Below are 23974 nucleotides of genomic sequence, written 5' to 3'. Positions count from 1 at the left end.
CCCCAACTAATAATTTTTGAAAAGAATCAAGAAAGTAAAGAACACTTAGAGGCAACACTTAGAGGCTAAAGTCAAGAACTAAAGAGTTCTAAGTAAAATTACCCACCTAGAGAGCACCAAAGCCAGCTCCCACCTTGAGCTGGCTCAGTAACTTGAGCTTTTGTCATCTAGGTCTAGAGAAGTACATAAAACAGGAAACAAGGTAGAAAGTCTAATAAGAAGCATCCACAGGGGGCGCCTGGGTGGCTCAGTTGGTTAAGCATCTGACTTTGGCTCAGCTCATGATCTCACGGTTCATGGGTTCGCGCCCCGCATCCAGCTCTGTGCTGACAGCTCAGAGCCTGAAGCCTGCTTCGGGTTCTGGGTCTCCCTCTCCCTCTGCCCCTCCCCTGCTGACTTTCTGTCTCTCTGTCTCTCAAAAGTAAATAAATGTTTAAAAATTTTTTAAACATATAACTAGTCTACAGGATTTAAAAGTTGAATTTAAAAATCAAATAAACAGATTTGTTGTAAAAAAAAAAATAAAACAAATAAAACAGCCAGAGAAAAGTGACACATTGCCAAAAGAGGAACAACCACTGAGATTCCATAGATTTTTCATCATAAAGCATGGTAGCCAGAAGGAAGTGACACAATAGTTTCTGATGTAGAAGAAAAGAGAAGTGTCAATCTAGAATTCTATACCCAGCAAAAATATCCTTCAGAAAGGAAGATGAATCAAGTGGCATTCCCAATTGAAGGAAAACAAAGATTCATCAATAGCAGACCTACTCGAAAAGGATTGCTAAAGAAAGTTCTTCAGACATAAAAGAAATGGTACCTAAGGGAAACTCAGAGCATCCAAAATGAAGGAAAGAATGAAGTGTCTGGCTGGCTCAGTCTGGAGAGCATGTAATCTTGATCTTGGGGTTGTGAGTTTCAGCCCCACATTGGATGTAGATACTACTTAAAAAAATGTTAAAAAACATTTTTTTTAATGAAGGAAGGGCAGGGCACCTGGGTATCTCAGCCAGTTGAGCGTCTGACTCTTTGATTTTGGCTAAGTTCATGATCTCAGAGTTCATGAGACCAAGCCCCACATCAGTCTCTGTGCTGACAGTAGAGAGCCTGCTTGGGATTCTCTGTCTCTCCCTCTCTCTCTGCCCCTTCCCTACTTGGGCACACATGCATGCACTCTCTCTCTTTCTCTCAAAATAAATACATAAACATCAAAAAAATCTTTAAAAAAATGAAGGAAGGGCAACAGAAATGATAAATATCTGGGTAAATATACTAAACTGGTTTTCTCTTCTGGAGGTCTTTAAAACATGATGATGGCTGTAAAAAAATTATAATATTTTCTGATGAGCTTTTCAATATATGTAGATAGAGCATATCAGACAAGAATAACATAAAGAGGGAGGTAAGGGGACCTACACGGTGAAGTGAAGATATAGTAAAGATAGAAAACTAAACTGATGAAACAGAAAACAAGCAAAAAGAAACAAGAAAGGAATGTTTAAAGTTATGTTTTTAATAAGTCTGAAGAGAATAATCAAGAGACATCTCTAAGGAGAATGATCAAAACGGAGAAGTCCAAATGTAAACTATTACAAATGAGGGCGCCTGGGTGGCTCAGTCGGTTAAGCGTCCGACTTCAGCTCAGGTCATGATCTCATATGGGGGGGTTCCAGCTCAGGCGGGGCTCTGTGCTGACAGCTCAGAGCCTGGAGCCTGCTTCAGATTCTGTGTCTCCCTCTCTGTCTGCCCTCCCCAACTCGTGCTCTCTGTCTCTTAAAAATGAATAAATGTTAAAAAAAATTTTTTTTAATATTACAAATGAGAAGGGAGAGAGACCTACCAATACTGAAGAGATTAAAAGGCTATGGGAATACTTCCACAACTTTATGCCACTAAGTTTAAAATTTAGATAAAATTGATACATACCTAGAAAAAAAATAATTATGAAAACCATTACCAAAGAGATAAAAATGTGAATAAAATTGGAGCAGCAATGAAGATATTCTAACGAAAAGAACCCAATTTGCCTGCTACTGTTTACTTTTCAGAATCCTCAATATATCCGTATTCTGCTCATGCATTCAGTGGGACCTATGGTATGGCATGCCAACAGTTTACAAAAGAGTTCTACCACTAAACTTAAGGAAAAGAAACTAAGAAAATTCTTCCAAGAAATAGAACAAAGAGACAACTCCACAACTCCACAATGATCAGGCTAGTATAATTTTGACGCCAACATCTAAACAAGGACAATATGGGAAATTAAAACTATTAAGCCCATTTAATTAATGAATAAAGATGCAAAAAATCCTAAACAAATATTAGCAAACCAAATCCAGCAGCACATAAAAAAAAAATAACATACCACGACAAATTGAATTGAATTCCAGGAATTCAAAAATAGTTTAATATTTTTAAAGCCACTGATATTGTTTACTGCATTAAAGGTTAGTGGAGATTTCAGCTCAGATGATGATCCCGGTGTTGTGGGACCATGCCCCATGTCGGGCTCGACACTAAGCATGGGGGCTGCTTAAGATTCTCTGTCTCTCTCTCCCTCTGCCCCACTTCCCCCACTCACACACTCTCTCTCTCTTTTAAAAAAAAAAAAATAGGGGCGCCTGGGTGGCGCAGTCGGTTAAGCGTCCGACTTCAGCCAGGTCACGATCTCGCGGTCCGTGGGTTCGAGCCCCGCATCGGGCTCTGGGCTGATGGCTCAGAGCCTGGAGCCCGTTTCCGATTCTGTGTCTCCCTCTCTCTCTGCCCCTCGCCCGTTCATGCTCTATCTCTCTCTGTCCCAAAAATAAACGTTGAAAAAAAAAAAAATAATGAACCTTAACCAGATAAAAGAAATGTATTCAACCTTCCCAATGTAAAAGCAACAGAGAGAAAAACCACCCTACAGAATGGGGAGAAAATATTTGTAAATCATATATCTGATAAGGGGTTAATATCCAGAATATATAAAGAACTCCTACAATGCAACAATTTAAAAAATTTAAAAACCAATTAAAAAGGGGCCAAGGATTCTAACAGACATTTCTTTAAATAAGCTATATAAATGGCCAATAAGCACATGAAAAGATGCACGACATCACTCATCATTAGGGAAACGCAAATCAAAACCACAATGAGATACCATCTCACCCCCATTAGGATGGCTACTATCAAAAAACAGAAAAAAGCAAGTGTTGGTAAGGATATGGAGAAATGGAACCCCTTGTGCACTTTGATGGGATGTAACATGGTGCGGCCACTAGCGAAAATAATATAATACCTCCTCAAAAATGTATAGGTTACCATATATGGTAATTATAGAATTACCACATGACCCAGCAATTCCACGTCTGGGTACATACTCAAAAAAATTGAAAGCAAGGTCTCCAGGTGATATTTACATACCCATGTTCACAGCAGCATTGTTCGCAATAGCCAAAAGGTGGAAACAACCCAAGTGGCCGTCAGCAGATGAATGGATAAGCAAAACGTAGTAGATACATACACTGGAATATACAGCTCTAAAAAAGGAAGGAAATCCAGAAACACGCTACAACATGAATGAATCTTGAAAATATGTTGCTAAGTGAAATAAGCCAATCACCAAAAGGCAGATGCTGTATTCTTCTACTTATACGAGGTACCTTGAGGAGTCGAATTCATACAGAGAAAGTCAAGTGGTGGTTGCTAGGAGCCCAGGGGAGGGGAGAATGAGGATTTGTTTTTTAATAGGTATAGAGTTTTAGTGTTGCAAGATGACAAGAGTTCTGGAGATTGGTTGCACAACAATGTCAACTGTACAGTTAAAAATGGTAAAGGGGCGCCTGGGTGGCTCAGTCGGTTAAGCGTCCAACTTCAGCTCAGGTCATGATCTCGCGGTCCATGAATTCGAGCCCCGCGTTGGGCTCTGTGCTGACAGCTCAGAGCCTGGAGCCTGCTTCGGATTCTGTGTCTCCCTCTCTCTGCCCCTACCCCACTCATGCTCTGTCTCTCTCTCTCTCCCTCTCAAAAATAAACATTAAAAGAAAAGAAAAGGAAGAAAGGCAGGAATCTAATGAGTTAAATTTTTAACTCAGGAGAAAAGATTAAGAAAAAAAAAAAAACCTAAGAAATCAAAAGAAAAAAGAATAAAGAGGAGAAATCAATGACATTTTAAAAGTTGATAGTTGGGTCTTATAAAGACTAGTAAAAATTGCCAAACTTAGGACAAGTTTAATAAAGAAAAAAGAAGACTACAAATAAAAATTATTAAGAATGAAGAGTAATTACATTACCAGTATTTGGAGGCAGAAGGATGGACAGGCAGAGCTCAGAGGATACATGTCATTACACATTTGTCAAAACCCATAGAACGGATAGCACCAAGAGTGAACCCTGATGTAAACTACAGACTTGGGGTGAACATTGTATCAGTGTAGGTTCACCGATTGTAACCAATGTACCACTGTGGTAGGGAAGGCTGATAATGGCAGAGGCTGTGCATGTGTGGAGACAGCACGTGTACAGGAATGCTCTGCTCAATTTTGCTGCCCTAAAGAATAAAGTGTATTAATTTTTAAGGGACTTAAGCATAACATAGAGAAAAAAGGTTAGTAAGAAGATAATGTAAAAAAATAGATGCCGGCAACTTTGTAAATGAACGCATTCCACATTTACCAAAACTAAAGAAAAAAGAGGAAGGAAAGAAAAGAGAAGAGAAGAAGGGAAGGGGAGGGAAGGGAAGAGGAGGGAAGCACTAATAGTCTAACAACCACAAATGAAACTGAATTCAGCAGGCAAAATTCTTCTCACAATGAAAACACTAGGTCCAGGCGGTTTTACCAGCAAGTTCTACCAAAGCTTTAACTTGTGCTACCAAACAACCAATACTATTCCAGAACATGAAGAAGAAACATTCCCACTTCCTTTTATGAAGCTATTATACCCTTGATTGTAAAACTCAGCAAGAATATTACGAGAAAAGAGAGTCATGGGCTGCATCAGTCGAAGTCCCTGCAGGAAATAAGATAATTTGGGGAGGATTTGTTTACAACTTGTGGATGAAGGGGAATAACAAAGGATCTTACACCCGGGATAGGAACTAGGGAAGGGAGAACCCAAAAGGATAGAGCAGGCACTTTGGGAAGACCGGTGACCTTCCATTAAAGGATACAACCAGCCTGGGGTGACCTCACTCTCCTCCCTCCCTCCGGTCTCCTGCCAGGGTCCCCACTGGCCCAGCCCAACTCTGAACCAGGTAACTCATTGAAGAAATTCATAACTGTCATACCAGGTGGGGCAAGGGGAGACCACATCTGGAAGGGCAAATGGGAAATCTCCAAATCACAGCCCCAGATTGATTGTGAATATACATTTAAAATCCTTTTTACTTTTTTTTTTTCAACGTTTTTATTTATTTTTGGGACAGAGAGAGACAGAGCATGAACGGGGGAGGGGCAGAGAGAGAGGGAGACACAGAATCGGAAACAGGCTCCAGGCTCCGAGCCATCAGCCCAGAGCCTGATGCGGGGCTCGAACTCACACACCGCGAGATCGTGACCTGGTTGAAGTCGGACGCTTAACCGACTGCGCCACCCAGGCGCCCCTAAAATCCTTTTTAAAAAATTAGCAAATTAGGGGCACCTGGATGGCTTAGTTGGTTAAGTGTCTAACCCTAGACTTTGGCTCAGGTCATGATCTCGAGGTTCATGAGTTCAAGCCCCAAAACAGGACTCCATGCTGCAGTGTGGCGTCTGCTTGGGATTCTCTCTCTCTCTCTCTCTCTCTCTCTCTCTCTCTCTCTCTCTCTCCCTCTCCCTCTCTCTCTCTTTCTCTCCCTCTCAAAGTAAATTAACTTTTGAGAAAGAGGCAGAGCATGAACAGGGGAGGGACAGAGAGAGAGGGAGACAGAATCTGAAGCAGGCTCCAGGCTCTGAGCTGTCAGCACAGAGCCTGACTGAGGGCTCGAAATCACGAACCACGAGATCATGATCTAAGCCAAAGGTGGATGCTCAACCGACCGAGCCACTTAGGCACCCCCCCCAAAAAAATTGGCAAATTAAACCTAACAATGTATGGGGGTGCCTGGGTGGCTCAGTCAGTTAAGCATCCAGCTCTTGGTGTTGGCTCAGGTCATGATATCAGGGTTTCGTGGGTTTGAATCCCGCATTGGGAGCACAGAGCCTGCTTGGGATTCTTTCTCTCTCCCTCTCTCTCTGCCCCTCCCCAACTTGCGCTATCTTTGCCTCTCAAAAAATAAGTAAATAAACTTAAAAAAAAAATCTAACAATGTATGAAAATGCTAACACAGAATCCAAAATGGATTTCAATTAAAAATACAAGTTTGAGGGGCGCCTGGGTGGCGCAGTCGGTTAAGCGTCCGACTTCAGCCAGGTCACGATCTCGCGGTCCGTGAGTTCGAGCCCCGCGTCGGGCTCTGGGCTGATGGCTCGGAGCCTGGAGCCTGTTTCCGATTCTGTGTCTCCCTCTCTCTCTGCCCCTCCCTCGTTCATGCTCTGTCTCTCTCTGTCCCAAAAATAAATAAACGTTGAAAAAAAAAATTAAAAAAAAAATACAAGTTTGATTTAACTTTGGAAAACAAGTTAAGTTTTCTGACTCGGTTTTGGCTCAGATCATGATCTTGAGGTTTGTGGGACTGAGTCCCACGTCAGGCTCTTCACTGACAGCACGGAGCCTGCTTGGGACTCTCTCTCTCCCTCTCTCTCTGCCCCTCCCCAGCTCACTGTGTGTATACACACACACTCTCTCTCTTTCTCTCAAGATAAATAAACATTTTTTTAAAAAATCAGTCGCCTTTTAGTACACCAGCAACAAAAACAAACTGTAGGTTTGAAAACTACTGAAAGCACAGAAAAACAAAATGCTCAGAAGTACAAAATCACAAAAGATGTACATTCCTTTATAGAAGAAAATGATAAGCCTTTCTTGAAAGATCTTAAAGAACCAGCAAACGAAGAGAGATCCCGTGTTCTTGGACTGGACGACAAAACTGCAAAGCTGTCGATTTTCCCCGAGTTGGGGCACAGAGACTGAGCAGGGGTTCCAAGTGACCGCAAAGGCTCCAGATGATTCCCCAGGTCACAACAACTGTGGGGAGAGGGGCTCGGCAGGGAACCTCCGAAAACCCCAAGAGGAGCGACCGTGAGCCAAGAGTCAGCTTTCACCTTTTTTTAAGGTGCCAACTTTTAGGTGATTTTTAAGGTACTTTTTGTTTTAGGTGCCAGATGTTTTTCTAGTCTTTTATTTTCCCTTTTCTCTGAGTCCCTTTCTACGTTTAGCCTTTTGCATGCGTATCCTGTCTCAAGTTTGCAAATTGTGCAGGGCTAGTCCAAGACTGCTCTAAAATCAGGGGTGGTGAGGGGCAAGAGGGCAGAAGTAAAGGAAGAAAATCGTCCATATACCAGCTGTATTCGTTTGCTAGGGCAGCAATAACAAAGTACCACACACTGGGGGACTGAGACAACAGAAATTTACTTTCTCACTGTTCTGGAGGCTGGAAGTCTGAGATCAAAGGGTCATGACTCACCTTACTTCGATTCTCAGGGGCCATAATGCTGTTGGCTTGGATGGGGATCTGCTCTGAGTAAGTACATCCCTCTTATTCTGATAACCCTGGTGGGAAACTGAGGAAGACCTGGGGACAGCTTCACGGCCAGGTTTTCTCCAATGTGATCAGCTTGAAACCTGGTATCTTAGCTAACCAGGGCAAAGTATGAAAGCACCGAAGATCAGGAGACTGAAACCACAGAAATTTGTTTTCTCACAGCTCTGGAGGCTGGAGGTCTGAGATCAAGACGTTAGCAGGGTCGGCTCCTTCTGAAGCCCCTCTCTGCTTGGCTTGTAGATAACTATCTTCCCCTCCACCACCACCACCCGTGACCTCACATGGTCTTCTCTCTGTGTGTCTTCTCTCTTCCCTCTCTGATCACCTCTTATTTTTTTTAATGATTATTTATTTTTGAGAGAGAGAGACAGAGAGAAACAGAGTGTGACTGGGGGAGGAGCAGAGAGAGAGGGAGACACAGAATCCGAAGCAGGCTCCGGGCTCTGAGCTGTCAGCACAGAGCCCGACGCGGGGCTCAAACTCACAAACTGTGAGATCATGACCTGAGCCGAAGTCAGATGCTTAACCGACTGAGCCACCCAGGAGCCCCGTGATCGCCTCTTCTTATAAGGACACCAGCCATGATGGATTAGGGCCCACTCTAATGACCTTGTTTTAACTTCATTACTGCTTTAAAGATTCTGTCTTCAAAATAGCCACATTCTGAGGAACTGGGGGTTACAGCCTCAGCATAGGCATTTGGGGGGCACAGTTGAGCCCCTAACAGAAGGTATTGGGGACTTTACATGCATGATTTCAAGTAATTCTGCCCCCCCACCCGCAACCACACTGCAAGGCAAATATTTCTATCCCCATTTATTTATAATGAAATCGAGTCCCAAGAAGATTCGGTAACCTGGCCAAGGACACACAAATAACAAATGGCAGAGACATGAGTCAAACCAGGCCTGCTGCCCCCGGAGCCTGTGCTCTTTCCACTGCACCACCTGCTGGGACCTGAGACGACAAGCATGAGGGGTGGGGAGCAAAGGGAAGAAGATGGCATATCGAACAATGGCACTAAGGATAATGCCCAAACTTGTCTTCTCACTAGTCTGCCCAAAGTCCTATGGTGGCTCCTTCTCCCCCCCAGGTCAGACTTTGTATTCATTTTTAACTCGACTGCGACCATTGGCAGGAATTGGAGAATTGGAGAATTGGAGGAATTGGAGAGATTCCCTCTTCCTATGAAGGAGAAGGTGTGTCTACAAGGAGCAAAGAAGGATGCTCACTCAGAGCCATGGACAGTCCTGTCCCTGACGCAGGGCTGGTGTGGGAAACAGCTCGGAGACTTGAGCAGGACAATCAGAGGGAAGAAAAGAAGCCAGTGGAATTGCGCCATGAGTAGGAATGGGGCTGTGAGTAGGGAAGTATGGCCCCGCCCACTTCTTCCCATGGAGTTCCATCCCAGTCCAGTCCAGAATGGCTGAGCTTAGATCAAGGGTTCCCAAGAGTTATGAGCTGAATCGTGTCCCCCCAAATTCATGTGTTCAGTCCCAATTCCCAGGACCTCAGAATGTGACAATACCTGGAGGTAGTCTTTATTTTTTTAATGTTTATTTTTCAGAGAGAGAGAGAGAGAAAGAGAGTGCTGGAGCAGGGGAGGGGCAGAGAGAGAGGGAGAGAATCCCAAGCAGACTCCAAGCTGTTGGCATAGAGCCCGACGCAGGGCTCGAACTCATGAAGCATGCGATCATGACCTGAGCCTAAATCAAGAGTCAGAGCCACCCAGGCACCCCAGGAGACAGAATCTTTAAAGAGGTGAGTGAGGTAAAACAAGGCCTTGTGGGTGGACCCTAATCCAATATGAGTGGGGTCCTTATGAGAAGAGATTAGGACACAGACGCACAGGGGCACGACCACGGGAAGACACATAGAGAAGACGGCCATCTGCAAGGCGAGGAGAGAGGCCCAGGAGGAGCTGAGTCTGCCGCCACCCTGACCTCCAGAACCACGAGAAAATTAATTTCTGTGGCTTGAGCTGCCCCATCTGTGGTGTTCCATGGCTGTCCTGGCAAACAAGGGCACCAGGTAACATATTTCAGGCTCATCACGCTAGAGGAAACCTGGCCGCGAGTCTGTTCCCAAATCTCCCCCAGTTTCCCCCAAAATTATACGGAGAAAAGAGATGTGCCCACTCAGAACAGACCCCCTGAGCCACCTCAGCCAACAACATTTTGGCCTCTGAGAATCAGGAATCAGGTGAGTTGGGAAAGATCATGAGAAGACTCGAATTTTCTATCAAGTCATTGATGAGGGCGGTTGTGGTGGTAAAAGGAGAAAAGGGCATGGGATGTTTCAGTAAAGAAAAAAACCACAGGGTGCCTAGCTTGCTCAGTCTATAGAGCACATGACTCTTGATCCCAGTGCTGTGTTCGAGCCCCATGTTGGGTGTAGAGATTACTTTTACAAAATAAAATAAAATCTTTTAAAAAAAAAAATCACGGCATGCTGACAGATCTCTGAGCAATCTCGGCCTTCGTGATTGAACAATAAAAATTGAACATTCTGAACAATAAAAATTGAACATTTTGAACAATAGCTTCACTGATATTTGTTAGTTTCTTCTTCTATAAACGGCAGTTTCCACAGGTAACTCTGTGAACAAATGGGTTTCGTGCTAACCAGCATACCCGAGTCTCTAGGAATTTAGCCCAGGTCTGATTTTTCATCCCCTAGTCTAGCAGCCACAAGACAGGCCACTTGTCTTCCCTGCTAAGGTGGAAGAAGAAGATAAAAGGATTTATTACCTGAACATTCCAGAACCTTCCAAACAAATCTGTTCCAACTTTCCCCCTAAAAGCTGGACCCACATTCTGAGAGCTGAGGAGTATATTTTCCTCCCAGACCAGCTTGTCCATCTTGGCTTAGGTCACACAGTGAACCCTTATCAAATACAATCTGCTAACCGACAGAATAGGAAATTTCTAGATCAGCACACCAGCTGCAAGTTGGAAACCCAAAGACTCAAGTGAGTCTGCATCATTTGTCACTAGAGCTCCACTGTCACGCTGCAGGCATCTGCTTCTCCGAGCCTCTCACTGGCAGACCTTTGACTGGATAAGGGCTGGGACACGGTCAGCACTTGGGGGAAGGGTGCAGATGAGAATCACAGGCAGCACGGTGCACCGTGATGTGAACTCACAGAGATGGAGGCATCTGAGGCCAGGGTGCCACGTGTGGGCCAGATTCTGGCCCCCTGGGCCTTTCCACGGGAAACCTACGCAGGCCACAGTGTGCATGAACGACCTTGAAGGGCACAGCCCTGGGGCAGCATCAACCGCTATTAATTCCATTGCAAGGGTAACGGAATGTTGAAAAGTGACACTCCGGGTACCACGCTGCTTCCGTGGTGAAATTCCAAAGCAAGAAGAGGTGTTCACAGGAGACGGTCAAGGTCCACAGTCTTGAATCCTCCCACCGCCAAAGAGCATAAAAAAAATCAGCTTGTTGAGGGACAGGACTTTTAAGAAAAGAGTTTCTGACAGAAGTTATCTTTGAAGAAAGCTGTGCTCCTTGAAGGTCAGGAGGGGGCCTACCCACTCACCCCAAATATGTGGGGGGTTTCCAGGAAGCTACAGAGAGAGCTTACCACGTGACTGCCTCCAGCTGAGGGCAGAAAAGGCTGGAGCCCTTTCCCAGCCCGGAAATCCAGAGGAAGAAGGTCAGAATGCAGGGGGCCAAATAAAGGCCGCACAGATGTCAGGCCTTGTCCCTGGAACCCATAGATGTGATCTTATTTGGACAAAGAGTCTTTGCAGATATGATTAGATGAAGGCCCCTGAGATGGAGAAGTGACCCGAGAGCATCCAGATGAACCATGAATTCAAGTACATGTGTCTTTCCAAGAAGGAGGCCCGGGGAGCTTTAAGCACACGTGGAGAGAAGGCAATGTGAGCAGCGAGGCAGAGACGACCCATGGGGCCCGTGGGCCGAGGAATGCCAGCAGCCCCCACCAAGCGGGAAGAGGCAAAGAGCACGTCGTCCCTGCGAGCCTCCAGGGGGAGCTCGGCCTTCCTGACAGTGGATTTCAGCCCCCGTAAAACTGACGGCAGACGTGTGTCCTCAGGACTGGGAGAGAGTCCATTTCTTTTCTTTTAAGCCATCAAGTTTGTGGTGACTCATTTCAGCAACCACAGGGAACCAACATGCAGGTGGCTCCCGCTTGGGTGGAGGGACCAGCAGCGAGCCCTTGGGTTGGGGTCACCCTCCATTCCAGAGATTGTCAGGACAGGCACTGTGCAAAGCAGGTGAGAGCCAGATTGGCGGGGGGGGGGGGGGGGGGGGGGGGCACTCGGGGAGGGAGCCACGCAGGGCCTGACCAACGGGACTGTCTGGAGGGCCAGAGACCCCAGCAGCAAGGAGCTGGCGGTAAACCCCAGGGATGGAGGAGAAAGTCACAAGTGACCACCCAGAAGAGGGAGACCGCCACCTGGCTGAGAAGGCCGGGCCCTTAGAACAGCCTCAACGGGAGAAAAGTCAGCTCAGAGCCCCCCCCCCCGCCCCCCCCCCACCACTCCGCCACTCAAGAGCTGCCTTCTCTTGTCCACTCCTTCCCCCACCCAGCTCCTGCCTTGGGTGGGCACAGGGTGGGACAGAAGGAGAGGGGGGCACGAGTCCAGCAGCGAAGCCCCCTTTCCCACGCAGCCTTCCAGCCCTAAACAAGCAAAGCTGGAACAGAGAGAATGAGATGTCAAAGTTTACAGTTTTGACTAATATCTTGGCCTGGACATTCAAATTCCAAATCGAGACTGTTTTCCATTTCAAGCGACCTTAGGACAGACTATTTCCTAAGAGGAGCAGAGAAGTCAGCGCCTGCCAGCGTTTTCATCCAGGGCCAGGGAACATTCATCCCGCTGAACACACTTTAAAGGGGAAGGAGAAAGCAAAGAGCAAAGCTGCATTCCAGTGACCCCGCAGGCCCTGTTTGTTCAGCAGACGAGTTAGTGGCAAAGGCTGGTGAAAACATCTCAGTGGAACTGAGAATAGCTGAGTTCCCGTGAAAGGAAAAAATGCAAATTTGTTTTCGGTATCACTTTTAAGCTTCCTGAGCGGAGCCCTTGGCCTGGACTGACTCTCATTGACGTCAGCCCGAGGTCGCCATATCGGAGCAGCTGTTTGCTTGTTCCCTCACCCTCGGCCCCTGGTGCAGAAAACACACTGCTTTTGTTTCACGGGAGATTAAAAACATTTGCTGCTGCGTCCATAATTCACGACCCCTGCTATCACCGGGACCAGGAATGCTGGACAAGAAACACCCAGCACCCCCGCCCTGCCCCTCAAAAGCAGGGAGGGTGGGAAACCCGTGGAGAGATGCCAGAGACAGGATTATGCATCGGCCGGGACCCAGCCCAGACCCCGGTCACTGCATCCCTTCCCATGGTCCTGGAACACGAGAGAATGGATCTACAGCACACGTCCGGGGCTCTTATGAACCATTCAAAACATGGCCACGTGCGTGAAGCCGTGTGTCCTCTGACATCCTGTGAGGGAGTCGGGCCACAGGTTGCACAGCCCAGGCTGAACGCCCCTTGCCTCCGGTCGGTCTCATGGCAAAGCAGCAGCGAACCAAGATGAGGAAACAAGATGACCAGCTCCCTGCCTCCTCCCAGGGTTGTCTCAGGGCTGCTGCTGACGGCAGCAATGCTGGCCATCGTGCGGCCCTCCCTGGACCTTCGGCCAAACCCTGATGCTAGCTGGGACCTTCCAGTTCCTCCAGGCATCCTGGGCGAGCCTCCGGCAGGCAAAGCCCAACTGAGATGGCTCCTTCAGAACAGCTGGTTCTCTTCCAGAAATCCTGATCACTTGTCAAGCTGGTAGATAATTCCATCCCCTACCACAGGGCTGCTCAGATACATCTTTTAGGTAACCGTTGTTTGGAACCTCCCTCAAAATGCAAGGCAACAGAAGCCAGTGGATTCTTTACACGGTTCATTCGTTCAGTCCCAGGACAGAACGATCTTCCCCGACTCGGCCAGTCGTTTGGATGTGAGGGGGGTGGAAACGGGGGCCGGGGAGGGCTGGTGTGCACCGTCCCACCCCTCGGTGGTCTCCAGATCCCCTCAGTAGGGGCCTGGGCGTCGGTGGCTGTGCCTCGGAGGTAACCCCCACTCCACCACTCCTCTGAATTCAGAGCCTTCAGGGAGCAGGCTGGGCACCAGGGGACCTGCATGTGAATGCTCCTCGCTGTCACTTGTCCCAGACATAGCGACAGCTGTCTGCGCCAAGCTCCGGCTAATGCTGTGAATCTCCTGCTGCCACCTTCCATCCTGCCTCTCCCGGGGCGGGGGGGGCCTTCCCTGCGCCTCCCACCCCAAGGCTGGCTGGGGCCCCTCCGCTGAGATCCCTGACCACGGCATGCTGCAGCGGGCCGGCAGCCACGAGAGGGCGGGGACGGCGCTCCGCCTACACCCCGGCTCCCGTCGCGGAAAATGCAACACGAAATGTGCCGACTGCTTACGGTCGGGATGTTGTTGTTGCTCCTGCCGCTGTTATTATTTATCAGTGAGTAATGATAGTTCAACACGCTTCCCTTTCTGGAGTCCGAGTAAGCCTGTAAGGGTGTGTGGACTCACATCACTGACTGCTCAGAACTGGGGGGATGTTTCTGGAGGAAGGCAGACGGTGGGGGGGAAAAGGAGTCATCTTGCCTCTGCTACTTTTAGCCAATCTCTTATTCACAGTTGTGAACTTTTACTTAACTATGGATGAAATAAGAACTTTTTTCAAAGGCTGATAAATGCATACCAGATGACCAAAGCAAAGTCTGAGCGCGGAGCCAGAATGGGCCTGGGTTGTCAACTGCACACGGCCCACACAGAAGCAGAGGGATGGGGACACCAACAGAAAGGGACTGGGGGAGAGCTTGTCTCCCCGAATGGCTAAATGCTGTTGAAATAACATAAACAGAACAGTAAGATGAGGTTCAGGGTTGGCACGGTAAAGACAAGGCACCATCATCCTCCCAACAAACAGTTACTGAGTCACCGCCATGTGCCAGCTTCCAGAGTTGTAAATGGATGTGCTCGCTGTCCCCCAGGACCTCCCAGCCTCCAGGAGAGAGACACTGTCACACAAGGCTGAGCAAATGCTATAAAGCCAGGTCCTCGGGAGAAACCATGAGAGCCGAAAACGGATACTGCGTATAGCATGGTGATAACAGCTGAACTCCAACATCAGACAGACCCGGGCCAAATCCTGGGTCCAAACCTTACTAGCTCTGGGACTTTGGCCAAGTTACTTAACCTCTCTCAACCTGTGTGCGCCCCTTGAAAATGAGACTATCAGGGCTTGCCTCATAGGGCTGTTAGAAAAAGATTAAATAGAACACACAGCAGAGCGGCCAGCCTCGTCCAGGGCTCAAAGAAAATACTAATCCGGTTGGCTCTTGTTCTCATTAACCGTCTGACAAAGAGCAGGTTCTACCGAGGAGGTAAGATTCGAGATGCATCCTGAAGGGATTTCACTTATAAAAAAAAGAGGTTGGGGATTTGGTGAAAAGGAAGCATCGTTTACAAAGATACAGACACATAAAGTTGCACAGCATGTTTGGAAACCAGCAAGGAGTTCAAAGTCGCTGGCCTGAGGGGCGCACGGGAGGGAGAGGCCAAATAAGTGGGTTTGATCCCTGCCAGGAAATTTGGACTTTATCCCGCGGGTGACTGGTCAAATGATGATGGGTTTTGGAATCAAAGAAGTGAATTCTATCCCACCACACTTCGGGGCAGGCACGGGTTCCTCTTCGGTTATATGAGGACAGTAACATCCACCCCCGAGGGCTGCTGAATGGTTTACATCAAGGTTCAGAAAACTTTTTCTGTAAAGAGGCAGACAGTAAATATTTTAGGATCGGCAGACCACACAGTTTCTGCTGCAACTACTCAACCCTGCCATTGTTGCATGAACGCAGCCATTCACAATCCATACAGCAGTGAGTATGATAGTATTCCGATAAAACTTTATTTATAAACCAGGCACTGAGCAACATTCGGCTGCAGGCAGTAGAAAACAAAACTAAAATCCCTAGCACAGCGCCTTGGAGTTCCTGCTTTCTACCCCCTTCCTCCTTTCCGCATGCCAACAGGGGACATTCTTCCTAGATCCTTATATCACGTCCAGTGGTTTCAAGGCATTGCTCAACGATTTGAAGATTATAGTGAGTTTCCCCTGATCTCAGCTCTAGAGACTGCGATGCATAAAGATATTTGTTCAACAGAGTGAGAACGGCTTCGCCAGGAGCACTGAGTGAGTAGTCAATCAGGCAGTCAGTCTGAAAGCACTCATTATGCATGTCGTGCTTTGTCCTGCAGTAGAGACGTGAGGGGCACCAAGGCCAGATCCTCACGAATAGAACGCCGTCTGGTGAGAAATTCCCACGTCCCTGTTGCCTGAGTTCCAGTCACAGTTTTACACAGTTTTAGTTGCGTGCAATTTCTTGAAAGTCACGTTTTCCATTTCTTAATCTGTACAACGAAGAAATTCAACTAAGCGGCAGTGTGATTCTGTGTGTGCCACAGAGGCATTCTGGGAGTTGGGGAGGGCTTCCTGGAACCATCTTGAGGGAAGCCATGCCCACGGGCTGGCCTTCTGGGGTCAGGCTGGCATTCCTTGGGGGGTGGAACGACATGAAACCTGGCAGGAGGGGACAACCAGCGACCAGTGCATGAACATCAGTGCCTGGAGGGAGGGGGCCGGGAGGGAGATGCAATAAAATGGCAGAAATGGGCGGGGCCGGTCCAGTGAAGACTCTGGGTATTTTTGCTGTATTAGAAGTAGACTTTCTGGCACATAGTGTAGATCAGGAGTCAAACACTCAATGCCTGCAGGGGCTGGAGAGGTAGAAGTGAATCAAGTGGGTAGGATGTAACCAGAGGGAGCCATGGGGATGGGAATGGGGCACACTGGTGAGGGCATGCCCTGTCTTAGAGGGGTGCTAGAGCTGGGCTGCAGACGACTATTTCCACCTGGTCTTAAGGGCCCAGCATGGCAGATCTGGTTTTTTAAAGAATGTCAGAAATTTAGTACTCGCTTTGGCAACGCATACACTAAAACTGGAACGATCTAGAGAAGATTAGCCTGGCCCTGCGCAGTGACGATCTGCAAATTCACGAAGTGTTCCAGGTTTTTAAAGACCCCGAGTAGCCAGAGCAATTTTGAAAAAGGAAAGCAAAGCTGGAGGCATCACAATTCCAGACTTCAAGCTATATTACAAAGCTGTTGCAATCGAAACGGTATGGTACCGACACAAGACACATAGATCAATGGTACAGAAGAGAACCCAGAAATAAACCCGCAGTTATGTGGCCAGTTAATCTCTGACAAAACAGGAAAGAATATCCAATGGGAAGGAGCCTCTCCAACAAATGGTGTCGGGGAACACTGGACAGCTGTGTGCAACAGAATGAAGCTGGACCACTTGCTGACATCATACACACAAAAATAAAAGCAGTAATGTCTCTGACATCAGCCAGAGCAACATTTTTCTAGGCGTGTCTCCTGAGGCAAGGGAAATAAAAGCACAAATAAACTACTGGGACTACATCAAAATGAAAAGCTTCTGCACAGCAAAGGAAGCCATCAACAAAACTAAAAAGCAACCTGCTGAATGAGAGATTTTCAAATGACATAACCGATAAAGGGTTAGTATCCAAAATATATAAAGAACGCATACAATTCAACACTCAGAAAACAAATAATCCAGTTAAATACGGGCAAGAAATGAATGGATATTTGTTCAAACAAGACATCAAGATGGCCAACAGACGTGTGAAAAGATGCTCCACATCACTCATCAGGGAAATGCATATCAAAACTACAATGAGATATCAGCTCACACCTATCAGAATGGCTAAAATTAAACACACGCACGCACACGCACACACACGCACACACACACACACACACACACAAAACAAGTGTTGGTGAAGATGTGGAGAGCCACTATGGGAAACAGTATGGAGCTTCCTCAAAAAGTTAAAAATGGAATTACCCTATGAACTAATAAACACTAATTCAAAGGGACACAGGCACCCCTAAGCTTATAGCAGCATTATTTACAATAGCCAAGTTATGGAAGGAGCCCAAAGTGTCCTTCAATAGATGAGTGGATAAAGAAGATGTGGCATATATATATACAATGGAGTATTTTTCAGCCATAAAGAAGAATGAAATCTTGCCATTTGCAACAACATGGATGGACCTAGAGAACATCACGCTAAGTGAAATAAGTCAGAGAAACACAAATACTATATGATTTCGCTCATATGTGGAATTTAAGAAACAAAACCAGTGAGTAAAGGAAAAAATAGAAATCAAGAAACAGACTCTTAACTATAGAAAACGAACTGATGGTTACCAGAGGGGGGGGATGGGGGAAATAGGTGACGGGGATTAAGGAGGGCACTTGTGAGCATAGGGTGATGTGAGGAATTGTGGAATCACCATATTGCACACCTGAAACTAATGTAACACTATGTTAACTACCCTGGAATTAAAATTTAAAAAGGAGGTCAGACATTTAGATTTGTATGTAGAAGCTCCTGGTTTCAAAAACTGACTGATTTTTTAAAAAATCAACATCATGCCAGCTAAACAAAACATAGCTGGTTAGATTCTGCCCAAGTTGCCGGTTTGTGACCTTGAGTGTAGATGGTGAGACTGATTTCAGAAAGAGCTGTGGAGAGCCTGCAGAGTTCGTGAGCAAAGCAATCCAGTCCCAGCCTCTGCAAACAGAGCCCCCTTCAGCATTAGACCAAACTGCAAGCTTCATCTGGAACTAGAGTTAAATTCGAATTTTAAATAAACAAGGGAATACTTTTTTTTAGCATAAGTATATCTTAAACATTGCATGGGACATACTCATACTAAAAAGAAAATATTCGTAGTTTATCTGAAACTCAATTCAAATTTAACCGGGCATCTTGCATTTTTGTTTGGTAAACCTAGCCACTCTCCCTGGAGCCCTACTCCAGGCCCCAATGGGGTCACAGTCTCCCAGCTCCTCCCAGGGGCGGACTCTACTCTCAAGGACATAGGGACACAGTCCACAGTGCAGATTTCAAAGGAAAAGGAACCAAGGCAAATGTTTGAGCACCTGAACGCCGCAGTCACATATGAGGTGATCTATACATATTCACATACATACTACTTTGATGTCAAAGGATGGATATTCTAGAACTATCTCGGCCCCTCTCCAGTTATGTTCTTGGCCCTTGGTGGTTTCCTCGTCTCTTACATGGAGAAGGGAATTCCTATCTCACAGGATTATCACATGGATTAAATGGAAGAAACATAAAAGTGTTATCACACAGCATCTGACACAAGGCAGACACACAACAAACGTTTATTGTGTGTTAAATGAAATTCTTCAACCCCAGAATGACTGCATTCCCACCGTTCCTGTCACCACACCAAGACCCATCTACAGAGGGTCCCAAGAAGCTGGGACAGGGGCAACATGTGATTCCACCATCATGCACAATGTCTCTGGGAACTGGGTGTCGGCCGGGGTGCTGGGCTCCTGGCGACCTGTCAGGATCACAGTTCAGGGGAACAACGAGAGCCCTGGCTGGAGGCCAAGTGTACAGAATGCTTCTTTTTTTATTGAAATATATTCGACATACAATATTGTGTACGGTTAAGGTGTACAACACGCTGATTTGATATTCCTACATATTGTACTGTGATCGCCATTGTACTTAGCACCTCTATCATGTCACATAATTATGTTTTGTTTTTTTGTGGTAAGGACAATTAAGATATAATCTCTTAGAAAGTCTGATAAATACAATATTGCTGCCTATAGTCACTGTACTGTCTATTAGATACCCAGGACTTATTTATCTGCTAGTAGTAACCTCGCTCCTATTCCCCCACCTCACCCCAACCCCTGGGAACCAAATTTCACTCTATTTGCAGGAGTTTGGCATTCTTAGATTCCACATATAAGTGATATTATACAGTAGGTGTCTTTCTCTGACTTATCTCACTCCACATAGTGTCCTTGAGATCCATCTATGTTGTCTCAAATGGTAAGATTTCCTCCTCTCTCATGGATGAATAATATTTGTGTGTGTGTGTGTGTGTGTGTGTGTGTGTGTGTGTGTGTGTGCTCTTTATCCACTCATCTGTTGACAGGCACATAGCTTGTTTCCATACCTTGACTATTGTTAATAATATTACAATCAACATGGGGAGTGTATATACCTGTTCAATATGCTGTTTTCATTTCTTTGGGGTATATACCCAGAGATGGAACTGCTGAATCATTCTGTTTTTGTAATTTATTTTTGAGGAATCTCCACAGTGATTGCACCAATTTACATTCCCACCAACAGTGCCCAAGGGTTCCCTTTTCTCCACATCCTCACCAGTACTTGTCCCCTCTTGTCTTCTTGACGCTAGCCGTCCTAATAGGGGTGAGGTGGTGTCTCATTGTGGTTTTGATTTGCTTCCCTGATGAAGAATGATGTTGAGCATCTTTTCATGTACCTGTCGACCATTTGGATGTCTTCTTTGGTAAAACATCTCTTTAGTTCCTCTGCCTATTTTTTAAATCATATCGTTTAGGGGATTTTTTGTCACTGAGTTGTATGAATTCTTTATAAATTTTGGATATATCAGAGACATGGGTTGCAAACATCTTTTGCCATTCTACAAGTTGTCTTTCCCTGTTGTCGATTGTTTCTTTTGCCGTGCAGAAGCTTTTAAGTTTGAGGCAGTCTTACTTGTTGATTTTTGCTTTTTTTTTGCATTTGTGCATATCCAAAAAAGTATTGGCAAGATCAATGTCAAGGAGTTTCTCCCCTATGTTTTCTTCCAGGAATTTTACAGTTTTGGATCTTCTGATCCATTTCAAGTTAATTTCTGTGCGTAGTGGAAGACGGAAGTCCAATTTCATCTTTCTGCATGTGTTTATCCAGTATTCCCAACACCATCTGTTGAAGACGATCCTTTCCCCATTGGGTGTTCTTGGCTCCCTCATCAAATATTAGTTGACCACATACATGAGGGTTTACTTCTGAGCTCAGAATCCTTCTTTTTAATTCGTGCTTTGCCACTGTTCCTCAGCACCATGGCATCCGCTGCAGGTAGTGTGGAGACGGTTTCTCATGCACTCAGAGTGTTCTTTGAGGGGCTCAGAGAAACCCAGGAGTAGCTCCAACCACCCTCCCAGCTCTTGAAAGCCACCCTTGAACACAGAACAGCTGGAAAGGTCTTTGAGCATTCCAAGGCCAGAGACAGAACTTGGAACTCAAAGCTCTTCATTTTATCTGAGTCCTTCCCCAGAGTGCTTAGTGGGTGACAAAGGATGTCTGTGCATATGACACAGAGGTGTTGCTGCCACATGTTTATACTGCGCACACACACACACACACACACACACACACACACACACACATTTAACGATCTCTGAGGGATTTCATTTTAATCTGCTTTGGAACTAAAGTTATGGTATTAGTCTGGCAGAGCTGTGGCTTAGTCCATTCGGGCTGTTATAACAAAAGTACCATAGACTAGGAGGCTTATTAACCACAAACATTTATTTCCCACAGTTCTGGAAGCTGGGAAATCCAAGATCAAGGCACCAGTAGACTCAGCGTCTGGTGAAAGTCTGCCTCCCAGTTCACAGATGGTGCCTTCTTACTCGGTCTTTACAGGGTAAAAAAAAAAAAAAAAAAAAAAAAAAAAAAGCGAGAGAGCTCTGTGGGGTCTCTTCTGTAAGGCACTAAACCTATTCATGAGGGCTCCACTCTCTTAACCAGATCACCTCCCCAAAGCCCCACTTTCTACCACCATCCCATTGAGGGTTAGGTTTTTAACATATGAATTTGGGGGGCCCGGGGCGGGGAGGGGGGGGGAGGGAACACAAACATGCAGGCAGTCCACAGCACCGGCTGACCTCTAAGACTTCAAATTCCTGTAAAGGGAAGTAGTCTTTTCATTTCATGGTTAAACATAAGGCTTAAATACTTTAATACTCTTTTCCTGTGGAACTCAACTTCATGGTAGCTCTAAGATAAGAATAATTACACTTGGTATCTGTGTTTTGGGACACCTTGATGTAGTCAAGTTCACCACACTCATAGCAGGAGGACCCACCCACCCCCCCAGCCCCACCAGCCTCTTTGTCCAAAGAAAGGAAATGCCAGAACTCTGAAAACTAGGGTCAAGTCTAGATTTCTAGAAGCCTGACTGGAGGGAAGGGGTGTCTCTGAGACCCCCAGGATCAGCCGTACTGACCCCTGCCAAGCATACCCGCCAGGAGGGGGAAGGGCACAGGCGCTCAAAGGGCCATGATGGAAATCAAGCTCTCTCTGCAAGGACATCATCGCCCAGGAGATGAGCCATCCCTGCTCTGTGCTGGATGGCCTGATGAACAGAGTGCAGGTAACGGACTTGATTTCCCTCATTGATATTCTTGAGGGGGTGTTACGGACCCATTAAAGACACATCCCGGTGCTTGATGGAAATGAGCAAGCTACAGAGAACTGGACTTAGGCTGAGGGCTGGTAGGTTTCGGTTTCTTCCTCCTGTTATTTCCTCCCTCTTTCCACAGATGGTTCTTGGGTCTTGAGCACCTCATCCTAGATGCTGGGACCAAAATGACCAAAACAAAGGGGCCACTCTCAGAGCACTCGTTCACTGGGCCACATAGTCCCCCCAAATAATCCCACCGCCTGTAATCCTGGGCCAGCTGCCCGCATGCAGAGGGCCTCGAGGAGCCAGTCCTGTACCCCAAGCAACTGGAAAGGAGGATCACATGTCATCCACCAGCTGCCGCTCAGGCAGACGGACGAGATGCCTTCCCAGAACTCGGGAAGTCCTCTGATTCGTTAAAGTGAGTAGAACCACAGGTCCTTGAGGTGGACGTGTTCTAGAAGTCGGTGAGGCCAGAAAACTGAGGACACCAGCTGGGAGCCAGGCCTCCCCACTCTCCCTCGGAGCAGACCATCATCCCAGGCCCTCTATCGAAACAAAGTCGATTTTCCCTGCCTAGCAATTTAATTTATGAGGTTTTTTTTTTTTTTTTAATGGGAATCAGGTGGAGCTGAATTCACACCGAAATGTGCAAATTGCTACAAGAGCTGAGAAACACTAATCTCCCTCCAGCATCTCCAGCGCCTAAAACTCTCCTAAAACTTCTCCTAAAACTACCTGCTTCCAGCGAGGTTCCGTGGGTTCATTACTGCCGCCGGGGGAAACCGCACTGATTTACATCCACTTTCATCGGCTGCAACCAGCCACTGTCAGCTATGCAGGAACAGGCTTGGGTTAACCTGTTGGCTCCTCTGCAGACAGATGAGAGGGGCGCGGCTTTGCCCCCACCGGCACCGCCTCCCGCCATGCCTCACACACTGCGACTCAGCCACGGCGATCGGGTTACCTGTCACCTGTACTTCACACATCTGATACTCTTCCCACCTGCTCCTCGCAGCAGCACTGTGAAGCCCCAGGCTCAAGGCCTGCTCTTTAATTTGGCCTGTTTGAAAAGTTCCGTCCGTACCCGGTGAGCTCATCAGCTACCATCAAAACTACCTTTCTTCCCCTCTGAGTACCGGGCTTTTTATAACGGCTGGCTCCAAAGGTAATTTCAAAATCCGGCCGGCTCGTGCAGAAGCCAGCGCAGCCTGTGAGACCGGAGGCCAGGCCCACATGTGACGGCAGGGTGAGTTACAAAGCAGAGTCCCCTCCTTTTAGGGAAAGCAGAGCGAAGGACTGCTCCGTAGGACTGGCCCCTGGGGCTCTGAAGACCTGAGTCCTTGGTTCTCATGTTGCACCGGGTTTGAGAGAGCCGGTTGGCTGTTGGACCCCCTGCGTGCGGAACGGGGCACCTCCTAGGTCTCAGAAAAGGAAGTCTGTAATCCGTACATTGATATGCAAATGTGTGTTTACCCAGGTGAGGTGCATTGTGGGAGACGCACCTGGGATAGGTTCCCATTCTTCACTTGATCTTGATTCCAGTATTCCTAATTCACTGGGCTACCCAAAACATGGCTTCAAAAGAAAGTTCTGTTTGCACCGCACGGCTGGTCTACAAAAATCTTGCACAGGGCCACGTTTTAACCAAACACCTAATATCATTATGTTTGCATCAGCCTGTGCGGTCATTAGGTGTTTTAGATCAGAATAAGGGCACATCTAGATAGCACTTGTCCTGGAAAATCCTCAGTGGGGCTGAGTATATTTATAAGTATAATAAGTATTTTATTACTCACTGATGACAGGCCAGATGCTACTGCATTTTCTCTATGAAAGTTGCTGAGCAAGTCTGTATGGATAACCGTGCTGAGGGCCCAGGGATTTGTTCTTTCAGAGCACTTAGCTCCCTCCCTGTGGTTGGCTGGCACAAGCCCTGGAAGGTGGGGTCTGTGC

General features: G+C 46.7%; 1 non-coding gene across 1 annotated transcript; it reads left to right on the top strand.

Moving 5' to 3' along the window:
* The first annotated feature begins 16624 nt into the window (after positions 1-16624).
* Positions 16625-16726, top strand: LOC124518919 (U6 spliceosomal RNA). Its single transcript, XR_006963933.1, has one exon. It is a non-coding gene; the product is annotated as a U6 spliceosomal RNA (small nuclear RNA).
* The last annotated feature ends 7248 nt before the right edge of the window (positions 16727-23974 follow it).

This window comes from Lynx rufus, unplaced genomic scaffold, assembly GCF_022079265.1.
Source record: "Lynx rufus isolate CCGP_SWC_20201006 ecotype Redwood Valley unplaced genomic scaffold, mLynRuf1.p SCAF_25, whole genome shotgun sequence".
NCBI classification, from domain to species: domain Eukaryota; kingdom Metazoa; phylum Chordata; class Mammalia; order Carnivora; family Felidae; genus Lynx; species Lynx rufus.
This window is presented reverse-complemented; position numbering and strand designations above follow the sequence as displayed.